The 12,365-nt window shown below is 39.3% G+C and overlaps 1 protein-coding gene and 1 non-coding gene across 2 annotated transcripts in view; one reads left to right on the forward strand and one right to left on the reverse strand.

Annotated features, from left to right (window-relative positions):
• Positions 1–12,365, reverse strand: part of EDNRA (endothelin receptor type A) — a 72,676-nt gene that overhangs the window by 54,441 nt on the left and 5,870 nt on the right. The gene's annotated exons all lie outside the window — the stretch shown is intronic.
• On the forward strand, positions 8,181–8,284 carry LOC133229327 (U6 spliceosomal RNA). Its single transcript, XR_009730550.1, has one exon. It is a non-coding gene; the product is annotated as a U6 spliceosomal RNA (small nuclear RNA).

Consider the following 12,365-nt stretch of genomic DNA (forward strand, 5'->3'; position numbering starts at 1 on the left):
CTGACTTACTTCATAAAGCATAATATTCTTTAGGTCCACCATGTTGCTGCAAATGGCAGAATTTCATTCTTTATTTATAGCTGAGTAATATTCCATTGTAGGAATATACCACATCTTTGTACATTCATCTACTTCCACATATTGGCTATTGTAAATAATGCTGCTATGAACAATGGGGTTGCATGTATCTTTTCAAATTAGTATTTTCATTTTTTCCTAGATATATACCCAAGAATGCATCATTTGATATTTCTATTTTTAGTTTTTTGAGGAACTTTCACACTGCTTTCCACGGTGGCCACACCAATTCACATTCCCACCAACAGTGTACAAGGTTTCCCTTTCTTCCATATCCTCGCTATGTTATTTGTCGACTTTTTGATGATAGCTCTTCTGACAGGTGTGGGGTGATATCTCATTATTATTTTGATTTGCAGTTCTCTAATAATTAGTCAAGTTATTGTTTTATGTGCCTGTTAGCCATATGTATGTTGTCTTTGGAAAAATGTATATTCAGGTCTTTGGCCATTTTTTGATTGGGTTGTTTAATTTCTTTGATATTGATTATACAAACTGTTTATTTTGAATATTAAGCCCTGTTAGTCATATCATTTACAATAATTTTGTCCTATTTTTTTAGGTTGTCTTTTTGGTTTGTTGATGGTTTCCTCTGCTATGCAAAAGCTTTTAAATTTATTTAGGTCTCATTTATTCATCTTTGTTTTTATTTCTTTTGCCTTATGAGACAGATCCAAAGACATATTGTTATGATTTTTGTTCAAGAGTGTTCTATGTTCTCTTCTGGTAATTTTATGGTTTCTGGTCTTCAGTTCAGTTCAGTTCAGTCGCTCAGTCATGTCCACTCTTTGCGACCCCATGAATCGCAGCACGCCAGGCCTCCCTGTCCATCACCAACTCCCGGAGTTCACTCAGACTCACGTCCATCGAGTCAGTGATGCCATCCAGCCATCTCATCCTCTGTTGTCCCCTTCTCCTCCTGCCCCCAATCCCTCCCAGCATCAGAGTCTTTTCCAATGAGTCAACTCTTCGCATGAGGTGGCCAAAGTACTGGAGTTTCAGCTTTAGCATCATTCCTTCCAAAGAAATCCCAGGGCTGATCTCCTTTAGAATGGACTGGTTGGATCTCCTTGCAGTCCAAGGGACTCTCAAGAGTCTTCTCCAACACCACAGTTCAAAGCATCAATTCTTCGGCACTCAGCCTTCTTCACAGTCCAACTCTCACATCCATACATGACCCCTGGAAAAACCATAGCCTTACATTTAGGTCTTTAATTCATTTGGAGTGATTTTTCTTTTTTGTATATGGTATAAAGAAATGTAGCCATCCAGTTCTCAGCACTACTTAGTGAAGAGTGTCTTTTCTCCACTGTATATTCTTGCCCTCTTTGTTGCAGATTACTTGACCATAGGTGCATGGGTTTATTTCTTGTATCCCCATTCTGTTCCATTGATCAATGATGTGGCTGCTTTTGTGCCAGGACCGTGTATTTTGTTTACTGTAGGTTTATATATAGTCTGTGTGGTAGTTTGAGCATTCTTTGGCATTGCCTTTCTTTGGGATTCGAAAGAAAACTGACCTTTTCCAGTCCTGTGGCCACTGCCGAGTTTCCCAAATTTGCTGACATATTGAGTGCAGCACTTTCACAGCATCATCTTTTAAGAATTTGAAACAGCTCAACTGGAATTCTATCACTGCCACTAGATTTGTTTGTAGTGATGCTTCCTAAGGCCCGCTTGACTTCACATTCCAGGATGTCTGGCTTTAGGTGAGTGATCACACCATCATGATTGTCTGGGTTGTGAAGATCTTTTCTGTATAGTTCTTCTGTGTATTCTTGCCATCTCTTCTTAATATCTTCTGCTTCTGTTAGGTCCATACCATTTCTACCCTTTATTGTGCCCATTTTGGCAAAAAATGTTCCCTTGGTATCTCTAATTTTCTTGAAAAGATCTCTAGTCTTTCTCATTCTATTGTTTTCCTCTATTTCTTTGCATTGATCACTGAGGAAGGCTTTCTTATCTTTCCTTGCTATTCTTTGGAACTCTGCATTCAAATGCTTAAAATTCTCCAAGTAATGCTCAAAATTCTCCAACATGAACTTCCAGATGTTCAGGCTGGATTTAGAAAAGGCAGAGGAACCAGAGATCAAATTGCCAACATCCACTGGATCATCGAAAAAGCAAGAGAGTTCCAGAAAAACATCTATGTCTGCTTTATTGACTACGCCAAAGCCTTTGACTGTGTGGATCACAATAAACTGTGGAAAATTCTGAAAGAGATAAGAATACCAGACCACCTGACCTACCTCTTAAGAAATCTGTATGCAGGTCAGGAAGCAACAGTTAGAACTGGACATGGAACAACAGACTGGTTCCAAATAGGGAAAGGTGTATATCAAGACTATATATTGTCACCCTGCTTATTTAACCTATATGCAGAGTACATCATGAGAAACTCTGGACTCGATGAAGCACAAGCTGGAATCAAGATTGCTGGGAGAAATATCAAAAACTTCAGATATGCAGATGACACCACCCTTATGGAAGAAAGCAAAGAACTAAAGAGCCTCTTGATGAAAGTGAAAGAGGAGAGTGAAAAAGTTGGCCTAAAGCTCAACATTCAGAAAACTAAGATCATGGCATCTGGTACCATTGCTTCATGGCAAATAGATGGGAAACAGTGAAAACAGTGACAGACTTTATTTTTTGGGCTCCAAAATCATTGTAGATGGTGACACAGCCGTGAAATTAAAAGACACTTGCTCCTTGGAAGAAAAGCTATGACCAATCTAGACAGCATATTAAAAAGCAGAGATATTACTTTGCCAACAAAGGTCCATCTAGTCAAAGCTATGGTTTTTCTAGTAGTCATGTATGGATGTGAGAGTTGGACTATAAAGAAAGCTGAGTGCTGAAGAATTGATGCTTTTGAACTGTGGTGTTGGAGAAGACTCTTGAGAGTCCCTTGGACTGCAAGGAGATCCAGTCCATCTTAAAGGAAATCAGTCCTGAATATTCATTGGAAGGACTGATGCTGAAGCTGAAACTCCAATACTTTGGGCACCTGATGAGAAGAACTGACTCATTGGAAAAGACCCTGATGCTGGGAAAGATTTAAGGCAGGAGGAGAAGGGGATGACAGAGGATGAGATGGTTGGATGGCATCACTGACTCGATGGACATGAGTTTGAGTAAACTCTAGGAGTTGGTGATGGACAGGGAGGCCTGGTGTGCTGCAGTTCATGGGGTGGCAAAGAGACACGTATGAGCGACTGAACTGAACTGATATTGTCTGCAGTCAGGAAGGGTGATACTTCCAGTTTTGCTCTTTTTTCTATGATGGCTTTGGCAATTTGGGTCTTTTGTGGTTCCATATAAATTTTAGAATTATTTGTTTAGTTCTGTGAAAAATGTCATGGTATTTTGATAAGAATTACACTAAATTTGGAGATTGTTTTCTGTAGTATGGCCATTTTAACAATATTAATTCTTCCAATCGAAGAGCATGAAGTATCTTTATATTTCTTTGTATCATGTTCAATTTCCTTCATCAGTGTTTTACAGTTTTCAGAGTATAGGTCTTTTACCCCCTTGGTTAAGTTTATTCCCAGGCATTTTATTTCTAGCTTCTTTTTAAATATAATTTGAGACATATCCCCAAATGTCATTCATTATTCTTTCATATTCCCTTTTAATTCTTATGCATTTGGTAAACTTCTGGGGAGGAAGGTCTAGAAATACAACATTTAGTTTTATCAATAAAACCAGGTGTTCATATCCCACCTGGAACTGTGGGATAGCCATAGACACTCATGTTTCTGTCTCTTGCCTACAAATTGCCTAGCCTTTCCTGTAATAACTGGATGAGACATCAGTTTGGCAAAAAATATTCCTCTGAGCAGATATATATGTCTAAGCAATCAGATCATCAAAGGACTTAACCTTTGTTTTTGTTTTTTTTTACAGTTTATTTATTTTTATTTTCTGGCTTCCTTCTGTCAGTTGATCTCACCAACATGACAATGAGTATAGAATACAAAAATCTGTTTACCAGATGTTCCAATGCAATCTGCAAGACTTAGAACACAAATGCTATTCTGGAGAGCAATCTCTGTTTCGTATACATCCTTCCTTTGTAGTGTGCGACTTCTGTCCTAAATAAACAACTTAAGAAATATTGGATTTAATGCAGGAAAGAAAGGGGAATGGCTATTTTTGAACACAGTCTTTGAAAATTTATTTCTGTGCTAGGGCTGACATCTGGATGACTATCAACTTTGCCTTATGAGGCATATGGAAGAGAAACAGTGTGGCGGCTTAGCTGAGAGCATGGCCTCTACGATCAGACTGGATCCTGATCCTGGCTCTGCAACTTGCTGGCTGTGTGATCTTGAGAACTTTCTTTAAACACTGTGCCTCAGTCTCTTCATTTTCAGGCCATAGCAGTGCAATAAGTTTGCTGTGAGGATCCAATGAGTTAGCTTGGTACGGAGTAAACACTAATTAAGCTTTAGCGGGCAGTATTCTCCCGTTATAAATTGGTATGGTGGTGCTGGTTTAGTTGCTCAGTCGTGTCCAACTCTGTGAATCATGGACTGTGACCCACCAGACTCCTCTGTCCATGGGATTTTCCAGACAAGAATACTGGAGCAGGTTGCCATTTTCTTCCCCAGGGGATCTTCCCCGACCCAGGGGTCAAACCCACCTCTCTGGCATCGCAGGCAGCTTCTTTGCTGACTGGACCATCAGGGAAGCCCTATAAACTGGTTCACATAATGTATTTTCAGTGTATATTTTTCTTTCATTGATTTAGGAAATGCTTCTCAACCCAGTAGCCAGCAAGTTCTTGTTAAAATGTAAAATAGATCATGTCACTCATCTGTTCATAACCTTCTAAAAGTTTCCTATCTCATTCACAGAAAGAAGCTAAAGGTTTTATAAAGGTGTATAGGTAGGGTGACTAGGCTTCCTACTTTTCTCAGGACAGGCTTGGTTTATGCCTATTGTCCAGATGCAATTATTGATAGTGTCTCCTTTTACCCTCAAAGCATCTTGGTTTGGACAATAAATTAAAAGGTCATCTATTGCTAGCCCCTATGTTATCTGCTTCCCTGCATCGCTTACCCCACCCCAGTATTTCTGTGACATCACGTGTTACTATTCTCTCCCTTCCAATCAGCCACCACGGCTTCCTTGCTGCTCTGTTGACCCTCTGGGCACATGCCCACCCCAGGGCCTTTGCACTTGCCATTCCCACTGGCTGGATGCTCTTTCTTTATAGACAGTGGCATGGTTTGCTCCTGTAAGTTTTAGCTTTTATTCAGCATCGCCTTCTACTGAGTTCTTCTTTACCCACTCCTCCCCCTCCTTTTACTCCTCTTCTCTGTTTTGCTTTTCTCCTTAGCTGCTATTTCACATACTTCACTTGATCGCTGTCTTGTTCTTCTACTAGATTGTAAATTCCTTGAGGACAAGGATTGTTTTTGTTCACTGCTATTTCCCCAATAACTGACATATAGGAGGAGCTCAATAAATATGTATGAATGAATAGATAAAGGATATTTAGAGAAGAGAGATCTGATGTAACTGAGTAACCAAATGGCCAACAGTTGCCCACCTCCATTACTTTCTAGTATAAAACTCGATCTAAAATTATAGGACTCCCATGTTTAAGTGTTATGAGAAGCATGATTTGAGTAGCTTCTGTTGTCTATCCTATTTGCCAAGTAAGTCATGATGGCAAATGATGCTGATGAAACTTTTGGAGAAGTTTTAAATTCTAAATTCTCGAGAAATTTAAATTTGCACATTCACAAAAATAATACTAAATTTGAGGGCACACTTGATTTTTGCTTCTTGAGTTCAGGAACATGAAGACGTCAAACCTCCCAAATTTAAATAAACATTTTAGAGCATGTGGTTTTGTAAAATTTGATGTTCAAATTTGAAAATAAGGCTATCAAATAGTAATACTGAATAAGACTTACGTTCAGTTCTATTACAGTTTAATATCAACTATTACCTTTATAATGTAGGAAAGTTTTTCCAAGAAAAACTAGACCTAGCTAAAAATAAAATGGTAGCTATAGAAAGCAATAATTCCAGCTCCCAAGAGATTATGGTAGATCCAGAAAGCAGTTGTAGAATTTCTGGCTGTGTATCAAATTTATTTTGACAGAGTTTCTTAAGAACATTCCTTATTTAACCACTCTAGCCTTCAAATCAGCTTCAGAGACAGAAACTTCATACCCCAATCCTCTTTCATTTTAGTTTATACACTCTATATACAAACTGTGTAAAATTTGTATGATAATAAAGAAATGACACTCCCCATGCTAGCAACTCATGGGAGAAAGACACTCTAGAAATATTTCAGAATATAATAGCCAGGACATCTGCTTTTACTGCACAGAATGATGGAATTACCGCAACATACACACACACAGTTTGTATGAGAAAATTCTTTTCTCAAAAGTAAAGCATTTATGCATCACTCATTCAGAGAACACAGCAGCCTCTTCCATGATCTGTCCTGTTTGATGGAGAAGTATCAGTCACAATGTTCTGAACGTCCCAACACCTTCCCAGTGAGAAGGAAACTGAAAGCATCTCTCAGCCCTGGGAACAATCCTGCCGTGATGCGTGGTTTCCATCCCCCATCACCGAAACGGGAATAACTGCTGTGAGCCAAATGCTGAGGGTTAGCTGAGTAACCTCACATGAGAATAATTACTTAACAGGACCATGAGAGAAAGCAATGAGATTCCCAGACACAGGAAACGAAAAGTCAGAAGGGGAGGTAGAGTTGGAGAGGGTTCTGAAGCCTTTTCAGACAGCAACTTCCTTATAATAAACAGCAAATTGGGTAATAAATTTATCACTCTGTCATTTAATATGTACATATATCCTTAGGTCAGCTAGTTAGCATAATGAACTTTTACAATCTTCCTGTGTCTCAGCCATGCCAGAAAATCAATCTGTTTCCTGTTCTCTAAAGAGCAAATAAAATGTTTGATGATATGAATGTTCATTTTGATACTCCAAATCACTTGTAGGTTGAATATTTCAGTCGAAACCACAATTACAACTATGCTGAAGGACTGTGTATTGCACAGAAATCTTGAAACGAGATTCTTTAATTGGTTACACCACTCAAGAGAGACGAAATTAAACAATATAATGCCAGAACCATAGAAAAAGAACTCTTGACCTCTAAAGACAAAGGGAAAACGATCCTGTGATAGTGCATATATTTCTCTCCTAGATTTATGGACTTTGAGCTATCCTGGTTTGCAGGGGATTCAAAAAGCAAGCCTGTCTTTAGATCTGGAATTGCATGGGAGAAAAACATTCTTATAGAGACAAAATACAGTACATTTTTCTTATTTTGCTCATTCGTCAAGTAGTTTTGAAACTGGGCACACTGTTGGATGTGGAGAAACCGTGATAAATGAGAATGATGGCAGCATGCCTCAGGGGACCTGCAGTCTAGGAGGGGCAGACAGGCAAGGGAATTGACAGAGACAATAGAGTGTGTGTTCTGTGCTCTTACAGGGTTAACAGAGTGTCCTAGGAGCCCAGGAGAAAGGCCCTGACCCAGTCTAGGTCAGGCATGCTTGCCACACACAGAGATGCTGCAGCTGGGATCTGAGGAATACAGTGGAATAAACCAGAGGAGGCATGAGGGAGAATACTTCAGGTAGAAGGATCATCTTGCTTAGCTTGGTTAGCTGGATAAAGAGGAGTAGATGAGAAAGAAGCATGGAGAGATGAGGCCGAGTCAGAGACACCTAACATGACATGATGAGCTGGGGTATGGGGTACCAAACAAGGAGACAGAAAGCTCAGTGAAGGGACACGTTCTCTTTCTGAAAATTTAAGGAATACCTAATTTTATGATTATAGTGCTATTACTGGAATATATGAGAAAGGCCTGTTTTTATCTGCTTGATGATGAGTAAAAGGCAAACATCATGATTATATATGCAGTGGTGGGTAATTTGATCAGCTTGGGGGAGTAGTATGTGTAGACCATAGAGAATATACTGTGCCTTGTTTGTAAATGAAGACTCCCTCTGACAGATTAACATCATCGTCCTTATCATCATCAATATTTTAATTTGAAGGTCTCAGAAAAATCAGATTAGAAGTGTGTTTTGGTGCTCATTTCAGCAGCACATATACTAAAACTGGAACAATACAGTTATTAGCATGGCCCCTGGGCGAGGATGACATGCAAATCTGTGAAGTGTTCCTATATTTTTTACTTATCTATGAAAGAGAAAGAGACCCACAGACATAGAGGACAGACTTGCGATTGCCAAGGGGGAGGCAGGGTGGGAGAGGAAGGGTTGGGAGTTTGGGATTAGGAGATGCAAACTCTTATCGATAGGATGGATAAACAACAAGGCCCTACTATACAGCACAGGGAACTAGATTCAATATCCAGTGAAAAACCATAATGGGAAAGAAGATGAAAAAGGATATATCTGTATGACTGAATCACTTTGCTGTACAGCAGAAATTAACACAACCTTGTCAATCAACTCTACTTCAGTGGGAAAAAAAGAAGTTAATTTTAATCACATCATTTTGACATGGTTTTGTTAAATCGCATTGAAAAGCACTTATTGCACAGGTTCTATGTTTGAGGCATATGCTTTATATGCTGCGGCAATTTGTGTCCAACACAGATATTGCCCTGGTGATGTGGGGTGTCCGGAAACAACTCTTGTATGGTCTGCCCAAACAAGATGGACTCCAGTTGCACAAGATGTCAAAGTCTGTGTGAAGATGGAGATAAACTGGCTTTGTGCGAACGTCTCTGGTTTCCACATTGCTCAGATCCTCTGCCAGAGCAACATATTGGGAACCTTGGCTTTTCATTGCAAAATATCCTTGATAATTTCATACAGAAATTGTGTTTGTTTATTTTTCATTGTTGTCCTCAGGAAGAGGTGGTTGCTTGGAGTGGACGCAATTAGTCAACAACTAATTACTGGATGTGTTCCTGGCTGCCTAGCTTGTTCTCAGAGATCTGCTTTACCCTACCCGCTAAGTGGAGCCGTTACTCACCCACAGTATTGTCTACGACGCCACTGGTTCCAGCTTCCCTCTGTGATGACATTTCCATGCCAAGTCCCTGGACTCAGCTGCTTCCCTCTTCCTGTGGCTGCCATTCTCATTCATCCTCTCCATTCTGCTTCCTTCCGACATATATTTCCCCACACGCCTGTTTCTACTTAAGAGGCTGAGGTGCAATGGCTTATGGGCATATCTGTGTGCACCTCTGAGTTAACTGTTATCCTGAAAACACATGGCATCACCGACTCGATGGAATGGGTTTGCATAAGCTTTTGGAGTTGGTGATGGACAGGGAAGCCTGGCGTGCTGCTGTCCATGGGGTCACAAAGAGTCGGACACGACTGAGTGACTGAACTGAGAGCACATGATACCAAGCTTTGGCCCACCCATGCACCAACATCACTTTTAGGGTTTCCACTCTATTCAAGTTTAAAACCTCTCTCCCTAAAGTTGGCATAAATGACTCATTAAAAATATATATATAATTATTAGATTCTATACTTCTAATCTACATTGTCATTGAGTCTTTAGGGGGTATTTTTGGATTCGAAACACAGATACAATGCTTTGTTTTGTCATTGTAATGAATGTAAATATTTTATATACAGATTGATCTATTTTGCTACGTTTTTGCCTTCCTTGAAAAATCAGGATATCAGATAGTGTAATTCTTGACAGATTGAATCCATCATCAGTTTGGTTATAAGTGTGACTATTTGAAAGGGTCTACTAACTCATTTTCTCTCCTCTCTCCTATTTTTGTCAGTCTCCTCATGAAGCTAATGATATGTTTTTTTTTTTGTACAATTCAAAATTAGGGTAATCCCTTGATAAATAATAGCATTTCTTCAACACTGCCATTTGAAAGGCAACAAGGTAATTGGCATTTATTTGCATCCTTTGGTTCCTTCTACTTTATAGTTTATTGTCTCAGACAGTCTGATTTTTACTATCAGGTAATGTGTGTGTGTGTGTGTGTGTGTGTACTCACACGAGTGTAAACAAGGCCAGAGGAATTTCTCTTCACTTTTTGGGTTATTTCTTCTCCATGCAATGAATATAACTTAAGACCTAATTCATTTTTAAGTTCAGGATTTGTACATGCTTCAGCAGAGGCAATTCGGTGACTATATCCAGCCTCAGGGCGGAGAACGTTACTTAGGGGGAGTGAGGCATTCGGACAAGAGCTGCACATGCGTGTTAGGAGGAAGAAGCAGGAGCTCTTGTGGGTGTCCGAGCAGAGAAGCACGTGATAAGCGCAAGCAACATCCATTACAGCCTGGAGGAAGAAATCCTGACACAACAGACATCAACAAGGAAACCTGGAAATTCAGATGTGTAGTGAACGCCTGTTCCATGCCCACAGAGCATCCCAAGCCACCCAACACCAGCTGCATGGGATGATGACTGAACAGAAACAGCCTAGTTGTCTGAGGCTGGCTGCACTGCACTTCCAGTACATCAATACATGGAACAGTTTCAGTGCAAGGTCTTTCAAAGTGAAAGAAAGATAACAAAATGCGAATAGAAAGAACACTTTGTCACGCACTCTCCTTTTTATTGTAATAGTCTAATCAGCAGGTCCAGCTTGCCGCCTGTTCACTGCTTTCACTTATTCTGATTCTAACCCAACTCAATGCAATGTTTGCCCTCTGGAGACACCTTAGAACTGAGTCTGAAAAGCAACTGGTGGAACTCTTAAACACAATGACCTGTGAGATTTGAAAACTTATCTTTCTTTGAAGAACAGGCACGTCCTTTCAACCATTCTTCTTTCAACCTAATTCTAATAGCAGGGGAGATAAAGAAGCTTCATGCATCCCTTTAACAGAATGTTCTTCAAGTCTGTGCACTATTCACTGGTTTGTAAACATAATGGTACAGTGAGATTGGATGGCTACTAATTTGCCCTGAAATACAGAGACAGCTCGCATGGTCAGAGGAATCCATAGGTCTGATGTGTGAGGCTTCAAGGCATCAGACTCTTACAGCAAGAGGCAGCTTGCTTAGAAGGAATTCTCTTGACTCTCTCAGGCAGAAGTCAGAGAAACAGTAACATCTTATGGTTTCCTAGCCTAGACAAGAGGACTGCCAGGAGGAAGAATAACTCTTGAATATTGTGAGACTTTTATGCTCACTCCAGGGCTTTTCTCTTTTCCCCTGAAAGAATACTGAAATGACTAAAGAGTAATTTTTTTTTTTTAACCCCAAAGATTTACTTGGTAAAATAACTGTTGGTTAAATGACTCATTACATGAGTTTTAGAAAAGCAGGAATTATACAAAAGTACTCCCACAACAAAGAAACACATCAAACTGTCCACACTGTTGAAAACAGCAGTATAAAGTACTGGATTCCCAAGATGGAAGACTTATAAGGTCAAATAAGGAAGTGCTAGTTTTCACGCATTGCTGTATGAATGTAAAACAAAGCTTTATTTGAATTTTCACCAAATTTGGAGATATTCCATGTGATCTGACTTAAAATGTTATTATGGACTAGAAATGAAGTTTAGTCTGGTGAATGGCAGGGAGCACCTCCAAGAGATAAGTCTCCTTCTCAGCAGATACTGATGTGCCTATTAATTCAGAGACAGTTCTGTTGTTTTCCTGAGCCATATGGGTTGGTTAACTAGCTGTATAAATGTGAATAATCAACATTTATTTAATAATCCACACCATGATTGTGAATAAGTCATGTCAACATTTTTTAATCTCTTACTAAAGAGATGTCTTGAGGAACCTAGGTTGAGTACATGTACTATTTCACAAAGAGAAAATAAAAAACTTTTGAAAAGAAAAAAAATTAAGTTCTGTAGCATATGCTAAATAGTTTAAATTATTTACACGTTTGCCTCCTATTTACAATTTTGCCTCCTAATCTGGTTCTGAAATTCTGCTTTAAGTTCAAATAGAAAACACATGTGTTCATGGCCTTCTGTGGAAAGAGATGGTACGTGATTTTTAACTTTTTGTTGTCTAATTCCCCCAATTCGGCAAACAGTGTAACGGAATAATTGTGAGATGATTTATTTCCTTGTAATGTTCAAAGTTTTCATGAGTGTTTTCATCTTTGTTGTCAGACCACTGCTTTTTCTAGTAGGTAGTGTCATTTCACCACGGTTGGAGTCTATCTACTTAAAACCGAGAGGCTATTATTTCTCATAGAACTAATCATGTCTGTAACTGACAAAACTTTCCACTTTGTCATATTTCAGAGTATTCTTGCTCAGAATAGTTTTGTTTCTTCAGATAATACAT

This window comes from Bos javanicus, chromosome 17 (assembly GCF_032452875.1).
Source record: "Bos javanicus breed banteng chromosome 17, ARS-OSU_banteng_1.0, whole genome shotgun sequence".
Classification (NCBI taxonomy): domain Eukaryota; kingdom Metazoa; phylum Chordata; class Mammalia; order Artiodactyla; family Bovidae; genus Bos; species Bos javanicus.